This window comes from Vipera ursinii, assembly GCF_947247035.1.
Source record: "Vipera ursinii genome assembly, chromosome: Z".
NCBI classification, from domain to species: domain Eukaryota; kingdom Metazoa; phylum Chordata; class Lepidosauria; order Squamata; family Viperidae; genus Vipera; species Vipera ursinii.
The window spans coordinates 7,611,795-7,624,671 of NC_139517.1; the positions used below are offsets into that span (position 1 = coordinate 7,611,795).

A 12,877-nucleotide genomic window follows, 5' to 3' on the forward strand; every position below is an offset into this window, starting at 1 on the left:
CTAGTCCTGCCTTAGAGATGAAAGCCAGTGGATGACCTTGAGACAATGACCGGGAGACTGGGAGTTCTAGTCCTGCCTTAGAGATGAAAGCTGGCTGGGTGTCTTTGGGCCAATAATTCTCTCTCAGCCCAACTAACCTCACAGGGTGGTTGTAGTGAGGAAAACAGGAGGAGGAAGGAGTATTAAGATATGTTTACCACCTTGAGTTGTTTAGGAAAAAAGGCAGGATATAAATAAATTAAAATAACATTAAAATAAGAGACATAATCATTAAATAATGCTGCGAAGCCACACCAGTCTCAGAAAAGTCACCGACTAAAGGAACTAAGGCTCTCTTTAAAATGAAATCTCACTTCCAGATCTTTCTGGGTGCAACTAGAATTGTTCTTTGCTCAAACGGGTGAAGTGGTTCCTGGCATCCAAAGCTGAGTGCCAAAACTGAGAACTACAGTTATGAAACTGCGACAGGCTATACACAGCATAGGTAGTCCTCAACCTACAGCCACAAATTTCTGTTGCTAAGTGAGGCAGCCGTTGAGTGAGTTGCACCTCATTTTGCAACCGTTTCTGCCACCGTTGTGAGTTGTTGCAGTTGTTAAGGGAATCACGCAGTCGTTAGGAGAATCTGGCTTGCCCCCATTGACTCTGCCTGTGGGAAGCCAGCTGGGAAGGTTGCAAATGGTGATCACATAACCCATGGGGCACTGCAACATTCATAAGTGCATGCCAGTTGCCAAGCTCCCAAATCTATCACATGACCATGGGGATGTTGCAGTGGTCCTAAGTGTCAAAACCTGTCATAAATCACTATTTTTTTCCAGCGCTGTTGTAACTTCGAACTACAGAATAACAACCTAGAACTAAGAAGAAATTCTCTTGACTTTTAGAACTACTTGCCTCAAGAAGTTGTGAATGCTCCAAACACTGGAAGTTTTTAAGAAGAGATTGGACAACCATTTGTCTGCCTGAGCAAAGGGTTGGACTAGAAGACCTCCAAGGTCCCTTCCAGCGGTTATTCTATTCTATTGCAACTGCAACAGAATAACAGCATCAATAAACTCTGTTTATTTTTTTCTGTCCTGTCCTGTCCTGTCCTATTCTAACAGAGTTGAAAGGGACCTTGGAGATCTTCTAGTCCAACCCTCTGCTCAAGCAGGAAACCCTGTACCATTCCAGATCAACGGTTGCCCAATCTCTTCTTAAAAACCTCCAGCGTTGGAGCACCCACAACGTCTGAAGGCCTATCATTCCGCTGGTTGTTTATTTACGGTTTATTGTTCTAAACCAGACATGTCAAACACAAGGCCCGGGGGCCGGATCCAGCCCGCGAAGTGGTTTCACGTGGCCCGCGAAGCCATCCTGGAAACAGTGAGGGAACGGCCCCCACTGCCTTGGCTCTGGCCCAGAGACCCTCCTTCTGCCAGAGACCCCCAGATCTGTCCCACTCCTGCCCAGGCCCCCATAGGCACCCTTGATGCGAACGATGTAGAGCTGGCCACGCCCACCCAGTAGGCCATACGCACTCTAGCCACGCCCACCCAGTAGGCCACGCCCACCCAGCCCCCTGAGGGCAACCGCAATGCTGATGCGGCCCTCAATGAAATTGAGTTTGACACCCCTGACGTAGAAGATCACAGGTTCAGTCTTCAGCATCTCTAAAGACCTGGAGAGGAGATATTCTCTACCACTAGACCTGGAGAACTATTGCCAGTTAGTGCAGACAGTATTAAGATGGAGCAAGAGATAACTTATTATAAAAGCGGCGTATTAATTTTTCTTATGATTTAATAGCAAGGGATTCTTCTGACTTTTTTCTAGACAGCCTTTCATCATGGATGGTTTAATTAGCATTCCTGCACTGAGCAGAGGTTTGGGCCAGATATCTTAAATTACTCTTTCCAATCCATTGGCAGAGGTTGTGTGACACTGTAGACTAGGGCAAAAATGGGAAATATTAATTAATTAATGTGCAGATGTGCTGGACTTTTCTACTCCCAGAATTCCCCAATGGCATAGAGACAAAAGCCTATATCAACAACACGCTCAAGAAGATGCCCAGCGAGAGAACGCTAACAATATTCACACGGTTAGGATAAGCTGGGGTTGCCTCTCTAATCAGACACGTCAAAACCTCTTCCTTGCCCAATGTTAGGCATATGGTGTTAGCCTACAATGTTGGGTTGAAAATATATTAACCATAATGCTATGACTTTAAGTTGTTAATTGGCCAATGGGTGTGTAAGTGTTCTCATGGCTATAAGAGGAAGCTAGTAACGTAGCTTCTCTCTCTCTGTGAATTCACTGATCTCTACTATTACTGTTTTTGCTCTGCTCTTGGTTTACTACTGTTGTAAACCTGAACTGTGTATTGACCTCTGGACCGTTAAGAAGACTTTGTATTTTGGATTGCTACTTGGACCGTTTATGTTTTGACTGCGCATTTTTGTTCTTACACCACCTCAAAAGTAAACTACTTTTTTGCTTTTACAACTCAGTGTACTCTTGTGGTTTCTGTGTGACTCTTGCTGCTCTCAGTACCCTTCCTTGTCTGTGCAACTCTTTGGTAGCACAAGGAGACCTCTGCACAACAAATTTCAGAACACTATCTTGTCTCTTTTCCCATCGCCTTCTAGCTTTTTTTTTATTAAAGCACAGCACCGCTTAAGCTTCCTCGGACCCAAACTACAGCAAGGATTTCAGAGAAAGCCTCTTGTGGCCATCGGGAATTAATCACGCTTGGTTCTTACCTTCCCATCAGCCCAGAAGCGAGTGGCAGGGCTGCAGGTGAGGTGGGGAAGTGTAGGAGGACACGGACATCCAAACACACACACTCGGTTCATGGAGACCGTACATTTCTAATTGGGGAACACGCTTAAGTAACAGAGACATCCCTCTGTTCGATTCTTTGGGTAACTCTTTCCAATCCACATTAAGGCCATAGCAAAAAGAAAGGCAGAGAAAGAGACTATTTTATCAAAAAAAAAACAAAAAAACACCCCACAACCCTGGGTGGGTGGGTGGGAACAGATGCCACACAATGCACAACAGCCTGAAACCAACAGTTTAAAGGTAGAAGGTAGACAGGTAGTCCTCGATGTACGACCACAATTCAGCCCAAATTTTCTGCTACTAAGAGAAACATTTGTTAAGTGCCTGGCTTTACCACCATTCTTGCCGCAGTTGTTCAGTGAATCACGGCAGTTGTTAAGTTAGGAACGCTGTTGTTAAGGGATTCCGGCTTCCCCGTTGAATTTTTGCTAGTCAGAAGGTCGCAAAAGGGGATCGCATGACCCTGGGACACTGCAACGGTCATAAATACGAAGCAGTTGCCAAGCGTCCGAATTTTGATCATGCGACCACGGTGAAAAAACGGTCGCAAAGTCACTGTTTTCGGTGCCATTGTAACTTCGAACGGTCAGTAAATGCAATGTTGTAAGCCGAGGACAACCTGTATATTCTGAAAGCATGGAGTTGGTGTGTGTGTGTGTGTGTGTGTGTGTGTGTGTGTGTGTGTGTGCGCACGTCTCCAAGAAAGTTTAACATCACCAGAACTGACAACCTCCCATCGGCTTTGTTTCTTTCCCTCAGAGGATGGAAGCTGAGGCTGCACGTGTCACAAAATGCAAAAAAGCTCATTATTTTTTGCACAGGGATGTCACCCGCTGGGAATGTGCCTTTCTACAAAATGCATTCATTCAGAATCTACCCTTCGCCATTGCTTTCCAACACCACTCTGTGCTGGGGGTGGTTGGGTGGGGGGGGAGAGAGAAGGGTGACTGTGCATGCCTGGAAATATTGCCTGTTCAGAACACTTTTTGTAATTAGTCCTTTACATTCAGGCAGGAGTGGAGTGGAATGGAATGGAATAGAATAGAATAATTGGAATGGAATGGAATGGAATGGAATGGAATGGAATGGAATGGAATGGAATAGAATAGAATAATTGGAATGGAATGGAATGGAATGGAATGGAATGGAATGGAATGGAATAGAATAGAATAGAATAGAATAGAATAGAATAGAATAGAATAGAATAGAATAGAATAGAATAGAATAGAATAGAATAGAATAGAATAGAATAGAATAGAATAGAATAGAATAGAATATGGAATGGAATGGAATGGAATAGAATAATTGGAACAGAATGGAATGCAACGGAACGGAACAGAGTAGAGTAGAGTAGAGTAGAGTAGAGTAGAGTAGAACAGAACAGAACAGAACAGAATAATAATTAGAATGGAATGGAATGGAATAGAATAATTGGAATGGAATGGAATAGAATAGAATAGAATAGAATAGAATAGAATAGAATAGAATAGAATAGAATAGAATAATTGGAACGGAATGGAATGCAACGGAACGGAACGGAACAGAGTAGAGTAGAACAGAACAGAACAGAATAATAATTAGAATAGAATGGAATGGAATAGAATAGAATAATAATTAGAATAGAATGGAATGGAATGGCATGGAACGGAACGGAACAGAACAGGACAGGACAGGAGTTGGAAGGGACCCTGGAGGTCTTCTAGTCCAACCCCCTGCTCAGGCAGGAAACCCTACGCCATTTTAGACAAATGGTTCTCCAGTCTCTGCTTAAAAACTAGACCTGAAGGAAGCTGGGTTTGATCGAGAAGCAATACAGGTAGTCCTCGACTTACAACAGTTTCTTTAGTGACCGTTCAAAGTCACAAGGGCACGGAAAAAAAGTGACTTAGGGCCCTTTTTCACACTTACGACCGTCGCAGCACCGCCACGGCCACGTGACTGACATCTGGATGCTTGACAAATAGTCCATGTCTCTGATGGCTGCAGTGTCCTGGGGGCACAGTGTCCCCTTTGGCCATCTTCTGCTGAACAAAGTCAACAGGGAAGGCCGATTCACTTAACAACTGTCAGTCGGCCAGTTGCTAGGCACCCAAATTTTGATCACATGACCATGTAAAAAAGGTCATAAGTCAAAGGCAACTGGATTTTGTTTTTCTTTGAAGCCATTTCGCTTTTTATACAAGAAGCTCCTTTAGTTCTGACTCAAAAAAAAAACACAACACTTTTGGGACAACCATGATCCGGATGACTGAGACTCCCCATAGCCTTTTTTCAGTGCTGTTGTAACTTCGAAACAGTCACTAAATGAATGGTTGCAAGTCGAGGACTACCTGTAGCGGGAACATTCCTGTCCCAAAATATTTGTTCCCTTGGAAGATATCTCCGACTTCTCATTTATCTCCTTCCCACCTTGACCTGGAAGGCCGACCAAGATGGGGATGGATTAGCAGTGGTGGCAAATCCTCACAGCCGTGAGGACGCTGAACCCCAGAAAATTCAGCGGTTCACCCGAATGAAATTCCCTTGAGTAGGTGGAGCATTGCTTCCCCCAAGACAGGCACAGGCGGTCCTCGACTTACGACTGCAACTGAGCGCCCAACATTTCTGGTGTTTTAACCGAGACATTTGTTAAAGTGAGTTGGGCCCCATTTTAAGACCTTTCGCTGCAGGTGACAACTTAGTAATTCGGTTGTTAAGTGACTCTGGCTTCCTCCATTGACTTTGCTTCTCAGGTGGCGGCAAAAGGGGATCCAATGACCCCGGGACACAGCGACGGTCATAAATATGAACCAGTGGCCAAGTGTCTGAATTTTGATCACGTGAGCACGGGGATGCTGCAAAGGTCGTCACTGTGGGAAATAAGTGGTAAGCCACATTTTTCAGTGCCGTTGTAACTTTGAACGGTCCCCAAATGAACTGTTATAAGTCGAGGACCATCTGTATTCCACCAGAAAAACCCCTGACTTCTCAATGACCTCCCGTCCCACCTGCCATCCCTTCTCCTTGATGCAGCCTGTGGCCATCAATAAATAAAGATGAGAGAAGCGGGCGGGGGGGGGGGAGACACAAGAATGGGAAGTAGGAAAGAAACAAACCGGTTCTGCATGAGAGAAAGGGCAGAGGACCAGCATCCAAAACAGGAGTTTGGACATTTAGATTAGAATAGAAATAAAGAGAGAATAACAGAGTTGGAAGGGAACTTGGAGGTCTTCTAGTCCAACCCCCTGCTCTGGCAAGAAACCCTATGCCATTTCAGACAAAGGGTTGTCCAATCTCTGCTTAAAAACCTCCAGTGTTGGAGCATTCACAACTTTTGGAGGCAAGTTGTTCTACTGATTAATTGTCCTCACTGTCAGGAAGTCTCTCCTTAGTTCTAGTTTGCATCTCTCCTTGACGAGTTTCCATCCGTTGCTTCTTGTCCTGCCTTCGGGTGCTTTGGAGAATAGCTTGACTGCCTCGTCTTTGTGGCAACCTCTGAGATATTGGAACACTGCTATCATGTCACCCCTCATCCTTTTCTCTTTATTAAACTAGACATACCCAATTCCAGCAACCGTTCCTTATATGTTTTAGCCTCCAGTCCCCTAATCATCTTTGTTGCTCTTCTCTGTACTCTTTCCAGAGTCTCGACATCTTTTTTACATCGTGGTGGCCAAAACTGGATGCCATATTCCAAGTGTGGCCTTACCGAGGCATTGTAAAGTGGTATTAACACTTCACATGATCTTGATTCTATCCCTCTTTTAATGCAGCCAAGAACTGTGTTGGATTTTTTTTGGCAGCTACAGCACACGGCTGGCTCATATTTAAGTGATTGTCCACTAGGACTCCGAGATCCCTCTCACAGCTGCTACTATTGAGCGAGGTACTACCTATACCAGGGGTAGGCAACCCCGGCTCTTTTATGACTCATGGACTTCAACTCCCAGAATTCCTGAGTCAGCATAGCTGACTCAGGAATTCTGGGAGTTGAAGTCCATGAGTCATAAAAGAGCCGAGGTTGCCTACCCCTGACCTATACTGTACCCTTGCATTTGGTTTTTCTTGCCTAAATATAGAACCTCACTTTTTTCACCACTGAATTTCATTTTGTTACATAGCGCCCAGTGTTTGCAAGATCTCAAAAGGACCGGTGGTTTGTAATCCGCATAAGCCCCCAGTCCTCAAGGAATTAGAGAGAGGCGTTTGAAAGAGAAGACTTCCCATTCCCAGCTTTACAAGAATCAGAACTTTATACAGGTAGGTAGACCTTGATTTGCATTCATTTAATGACTGTTCGAAGTTACAGCGGCACTGGAAAAAGTGACCTATCGCTGTTTTCCACTTATGACCGTTGCAGCCTCTTCATGGTCAAAATTTGGACACTTGGCGATTAAGCACGTCTTTATGACACGCCTGCAGGGTCCCAGAGTCAGGAGATCATCACCATTTGTGATCTTCTGGACAAGCTAAGTCCATGGGGAAGCCAGTGTCACTTAACCTCCGTGTTACTAACTTAACAACTGCAATGATTCACTTAACAATTGTCAGAAGAAAGGTCATAAGATGGGGCAAAATTGAGCTAACAACTATTTTGCTTAGCAATGGAAATTTTGGCCTCAATTGTGATGCTTAAGTCGAAGACTACCAGGAATTATTGATTTGTTTTCACCGCAAATCTTCCATGGAAAAAAGGCAGGCCACCATGATGGGAAAGTGCGACAGGCCCAGGAGAAACCGGAGTGTGTCGCTCATAACTTACTGCACGGGCCTCCAAATTTGTAGACTTTAACTCCCAGAGTTGCCAAAGTTGAGAAACACTTAAGCAGAAAAACATTTTAGTTGTAATTGCCTTCTAGGAAATGAATATGTGCGACCTATAATTTCGACAGGATCCATTTCCAATAGGATGAATCCTAAATACCTTTCGAAAACAAGTTCTGCTCCTATGTAAAATGAATCCTATTCAAAATTTATTTTCTTTAAAAACTAATGACTGCCTGCCGTGCGCGCTCCTCCCTCCCCCATTAATTGGGACATCATTTTCATCAATCGAATCCAATCCAATCTGCAGACACAGCTGTCATCAATTCCCTAAACTCGCCGTCAAACACAGCCGTCCTTAACAAGCTCTGGGAGTTGAAAGCCACATGCTGAACGAGTCCAGAAGGCTCATCTGGAAGCATCCCCATGATCAGGCGATCAAAATTCAGACGCTTGGCAACCGGTTCATAGTTACGACCGGTGATTCACTCAACCACGGTGCCAAGAAAAGTCGTAAACTGGGGCCACAAACTCATTTAACAAATGTCTCGCTTAACAAGGGAAATTTGGGGCTCAGTTGTGGTCGTAAATCGAGGACTACCTGAATTATGGAGATCATATAAAGGGTTTTGCCTTGAGATTCCTGAAGGAAGAGAATTTATACATCTAACCTAAATGGGAAAGGGACGCGGTGGCTCAGTGGGTTAGGACGCTGAGCCTGTCGATCAGAAGGTCAACAGTTTGGCGGGTCGAATCCCGAGTGCCGCGTAACAGAGTGAGCGCCTGTTACTCGTTCCAGCTTCTGCCAACCTAGCAGCTCGAAAGCACGTAAAAATGCAAGTAGAAAAATAGGGACCACTACGGTGGGAAGGTAACAGCGTTCCGTGCGCCTCTGGCATCTAGTCATGCCGGCCACATGACCACAGAGACGTCCTGGGACAAGCGCTGGCTCTTCGGCTTTGAAACGGAGATGAGCACCGGCCCCTAGAGTCGGAAACGACTAGCACGCATGTGCGGGGGGGAACCTTTACCTTTTAACCTAAATGGACAGAGATGTCTTATTGCCCAAAGCCTAACCCTGATTACATTTCCTAAAGTATGCTGATAGGGTAAGATAAAAGGCCCTTAACCTAATTTCAAAGCAATCACTTCCGACCCCGAGCAAGGTAATCTTGATTAGCTCCAGCTCCGTCAATTACCAGTGTGTAGTCACTGAAGGAGATTATGCTCAAGGAAATGTAGGCTAGCAGAGGTGGAAAAATATGTCTCTATCTCTCTATTTGGAACTAGTATTGCTAGAATGCAAGAATTCAACAAGGCAAGGCACAGATTCCTCCCTCAGAAAACTGTACCTAAGATTTAAGGGCATGTTTGGTTTAGCTGCACAGTTGGGAATGCAAAACCAGGGGTTTGGAAAGAGGAGTGTCGCTTCACAGTGCCTTGGTAAGGCCACACTTGGAATACTGCATTCAGTCCTGGTTGCCACGATATAAAAAAAATATGTTCAGACTCTAGAAAGAGTGCAGAGAAGAACAATTAAGATGATTAGGCAACTGGAGGCTAAAATATATGAAGAATGGCTGCTGGAATTGGGGATGTCTAGTTTAATGAAGAGAAGGACAAGGGGGGACATGATAGCAGGTGTTCCAATATCTCAGGGGCTGCCACAAAGAAGAGGGGGTCAACCTATTCCCCAAAGCACCAGAAGGCAGGACAAGAAGCAACGGATGGAAACTAATCAAGGAGAGAAGCAACCTAGAAACTAAAGAGAAATTTCCTGACAGTTAGAACAATCAAATCAGTGGAACAACCTGCCTCCAGAAGTTGTAAATGCTCCAACACTGGAGGTTTTTAAGCAGAGACTGGACAACCATATGTCTGAAATGGTGTAGGGTCTCCTGCTTGAGCAGAGGGTTGGACTAGAAGACCTCCAAAGTTCCCTTCCTACTTTGTTATTCTGAGATCAAACCATAGGGGGCGAGTAAGGCTGAATTACCCTTGGTAGACCCAGGCGATAACATACGTTTGGAACCCGGGTCAGCTCAAAAGTGTTTCAGGCTCTTTCATACAAGTCAGACCCCCCCCCTGTTACGGTGAAGGACTACGTCTATCACCAGGTTCCCAACCTGGGCACTCTGCAGATACCTGGATCAACTTCCGTAATTCTTAGCAGCCCTGAGGGGAGCCAATGGCGGCTGAATGTCAGTGGCTAAGACGCTGGGATTGTCGGCTGGAAAGCCAGCAGCCCAGTTTGAGACCTGAGTGCCAAGCAACAAGGTAAGTGCCAGTCCTCGTCCCAGCTCCTACCAACCTAGCAGTTGGACAGCATGCAAATGCAACTAGATCAATAGGCACCACTTCGGTGAGAAGGTAACAGTGCTCCGTTGATTCACGCTGGCCACCTAAGCACGGAAATGTCTTCGGACAGTGGAGAATGGCCTTGGAGATGAGAATCCCCCCTTACGGTCGGGAAGAACTAGCAGAGTAAAATCTGCAGGCACTCCTTTACCTTGTTTTACTAGTGGGAACAGAAGCCCACCCAACCGGAAGCTTGTCAGGCTGAGGGTGAATTGCCTATTTGAGGAATGCCAAGAGGATAACTGGAAATTGCTTCCCTGGCTTTTTCAGAGCTACCGAGGCACAAAGAATAAAGCATTCTGAGTTTTCAAGGCGACGCCACCGGAGGCCGAGGGAAGCCCCTGACTTTCTACAAATGAAGGCATCCAACCTGACATGAAAGAGAAGATGGCGTAGGCGCAGAAGCGACCACGGAGTTTGCTTAGAAACAAACCTTCCGTTGTGCTTTTTTTTTTTTTTGCTCAGTCAGTCTGAGCAACCCCAAATTTCATACGGTGTGCGGCTCACACCTGTTGCAGAAACGCCTCATCAGTGTATATACCTCTGCCAAGTTATTACACAACTGCACTAACGTACCGGGTGGCAGACAGTAAGGCGAGAGCGGATGCCACGCTGCCTTCTGGCTTACTCCCACCACTTTGAGTTGCTGATCCTGGAAGGACACCTAGCTCTCTCGGCACGCTGAGCTACTCTATCTCCTACCTAGCCATAATCTAGAGGTATTTATTTATGCACGCATTTGTAAAACACCAATTTCCCAAAGGCTTCAAGATGGTTTACGGCATGGTGCAATGACAATAAACATGCAACAATTAAACCGGCCTTGGCAATTTGCTAGCTAGTTAAGGCACCCCGGCAACAACAGCAGTAGTAGCTAAAAGCTCTGAGGAGTAATGATGTTTTAAAGGCAGCGGTTCTCAACCTGGGCAACTTTTAAGATACGTGGACTTGAAGATATATGGAGTTGAAGTCCACTTGGCTTAAAGTCCTCTCTCGATTGAGAAACACCATTTTACGGTCTCTCTACAAATCAGGAGTTGGGGATGTTATCTTCGTGACGGGTGCTCAACTGAGAAGGTGCTCCTAAGATGTCCTCTCCATGGGGAGGACTCCTCACTATTCCTTTCCTTAAAGAATCCAAAGGACAAATCAAGGTTGGGAGAGATGGTCCTGAAGACCTTTGGATTAGGTTCATCTATCATATCAGACCAAGCTAATTATGATTTATTGAACACATCCAACCGATTGGGTTGACCCAACAGTTTATGCCATGATCTAGAAGTGAGGGAATTACAACTCACTTGTAGGGGGTCCTCCTACAAGTGGGGTCCCCATTGAACATAAGAGATATCCTCAAAGATAATAGCTTCCTGAGATTTGGAAGTGGAAAGCCCATGTGGTGGAAACATAACCTATACAAGGGCTACACCCCAAAACTTGCTTCTGAAATCACCTCTGTCCAGATGCTCTTCGTGACTATCATCTTCTTAAATGCATGAAGGCCCCCAGCCACCAAAAAACCCAGCTCTTGCCTTACTATCTTGCCCTAAGCCCATTTACATTTACTCATGTAAATGCTTAAGCCAAATTGCAGTTTTACACAATGCAAATAGTCCTCAATTTACAACAGTTCATTTAGTGACTGTTCGAAGTTGCGACGTCACTGAAAAAAGTGACTTGAGGCCGTTGTTCACACTTAGGACCGTGGCAGCATCCCCATGGTCACGTGAACTATAGTTGGCATGCTTGGCGATTGCTTCATATGTATGACAACTGCAGTGTCAGACGGGATCATGTGATCACTTTTTGTGACCTTCTGACAAGCAAAATCAATGGGGAAGCCAGATTCACTTAACAGCCATGTTACTAAATTAACAACTGCGGTGATTCACTCAACGGTGGCAAGAAAGGTCGTAGAATGGGGCAAAATTCACCTGACAACTATTTCACTTAGCAATAGAAATTGGCGGCTGAATTTTGGTCGTGAGTAAAGGGCTGCCTTTATGTCAATTTAAGGGACGCGGTGGCTCAGTGGGTTAGGATGCTGAGCTTGTCGATCAGAAGGTCGGCAGTTTGGCGGGTCGAATCCCGAGTGCCGCGTAACAGAGTGAGCGCCTGTTACGCGTCCCAGCTTCTGCCAACCTAGCAGTTCGAAAGACGTAAAAAAAATGCAAGTAGAAAAATAGGGACCACTGCGGTGGGAAGGTAACGGCGTTCCGTGCGCCTTTGGCGTCTAGTCATGCCGGCCACAGGACCACGGAGACGTCCTCGGACAAGCGCTGGCTCTTCGGCTTTGAAACGGAGATGAGCACCGGCCCCTAGAGTTGGAAACGACTAGCACGCATGTGCGGGGGAACCTTTACCTTTACGTCAATTTAAGTTTGGCTTAATTCCATAAGACTTCTCCTGTTCTTGACACCCCTCGTGGAGACAACATATTAGCTGGAAAGCCATCTTCATAAATTAGCTGGCAATTCTCCTCAACTCCAAGGGGCGTAAAGAAAGCATACGGTAGCTATTTTTGCCCTTTCTCCCTTCTTGCGTTGACACATTTCTGCACCCTCTTTTGCAGGACCAAATTAGGGGAATTTAAAGCAAACTACCACCAGATGAGGAAGAACGTTGTTGGTATGGAAAGTAAAATGGCATAAACACTGAAAGTTGCCCCAGGCTTTTTCCTGGCCCGTGCTGAGCGATCAAACCCAAAAAGCACTTGAGTTTTGACAGACGGAAAGCAGAAAATCCTTCCTCCAAATCTAAAGTATATAATGCACCAGTTCTTTTTCACAACGATCTGAAATTGGCTATTTAGGGTAGCTTCCTCATTATATGGTCTTCCCAGTTGCAATGTACGGCAGTGAAAGTTGGACCATGAGAAAGGCTGAGCGCCAAAGAATTGAGGCCTTTGAGCTCTGGTGCTGGAGAAGACTCCTGAGAGTCCCTTGGA

The 12,877-nt window shown here is 45.4% G+C and overlaps 1 protein-coding gene across 4 annotated transcripts in view; it reads right to left on the reverse strand.

The window, feature by feature from the left end:
- LOC310649303 (vigilin-like) overlaps positions 1-12,877 on the reverse strand; it is an 86,196-nt gene that overhangs the window by 50,390 nt on the left and 22,929 nt on the right. The window contains exon 1 of one of the 4 annotated variants that reach the window (XM_083377633.1): positions 5,487-5,780. The exons of 2 other annotated variants lie outside the window; for them this stretch is intronic. The gene's annotated coding sequence lies outside the window, so the exon portion shown is untranslated. Of the gene's footprint in view, positions 1-137; positions 161-5,486; positions 5,781-12,877 lie in introns of those variants that run through there. One more of the 4 variants, XM_083377634.1, reaches the window with a different exon arrangement.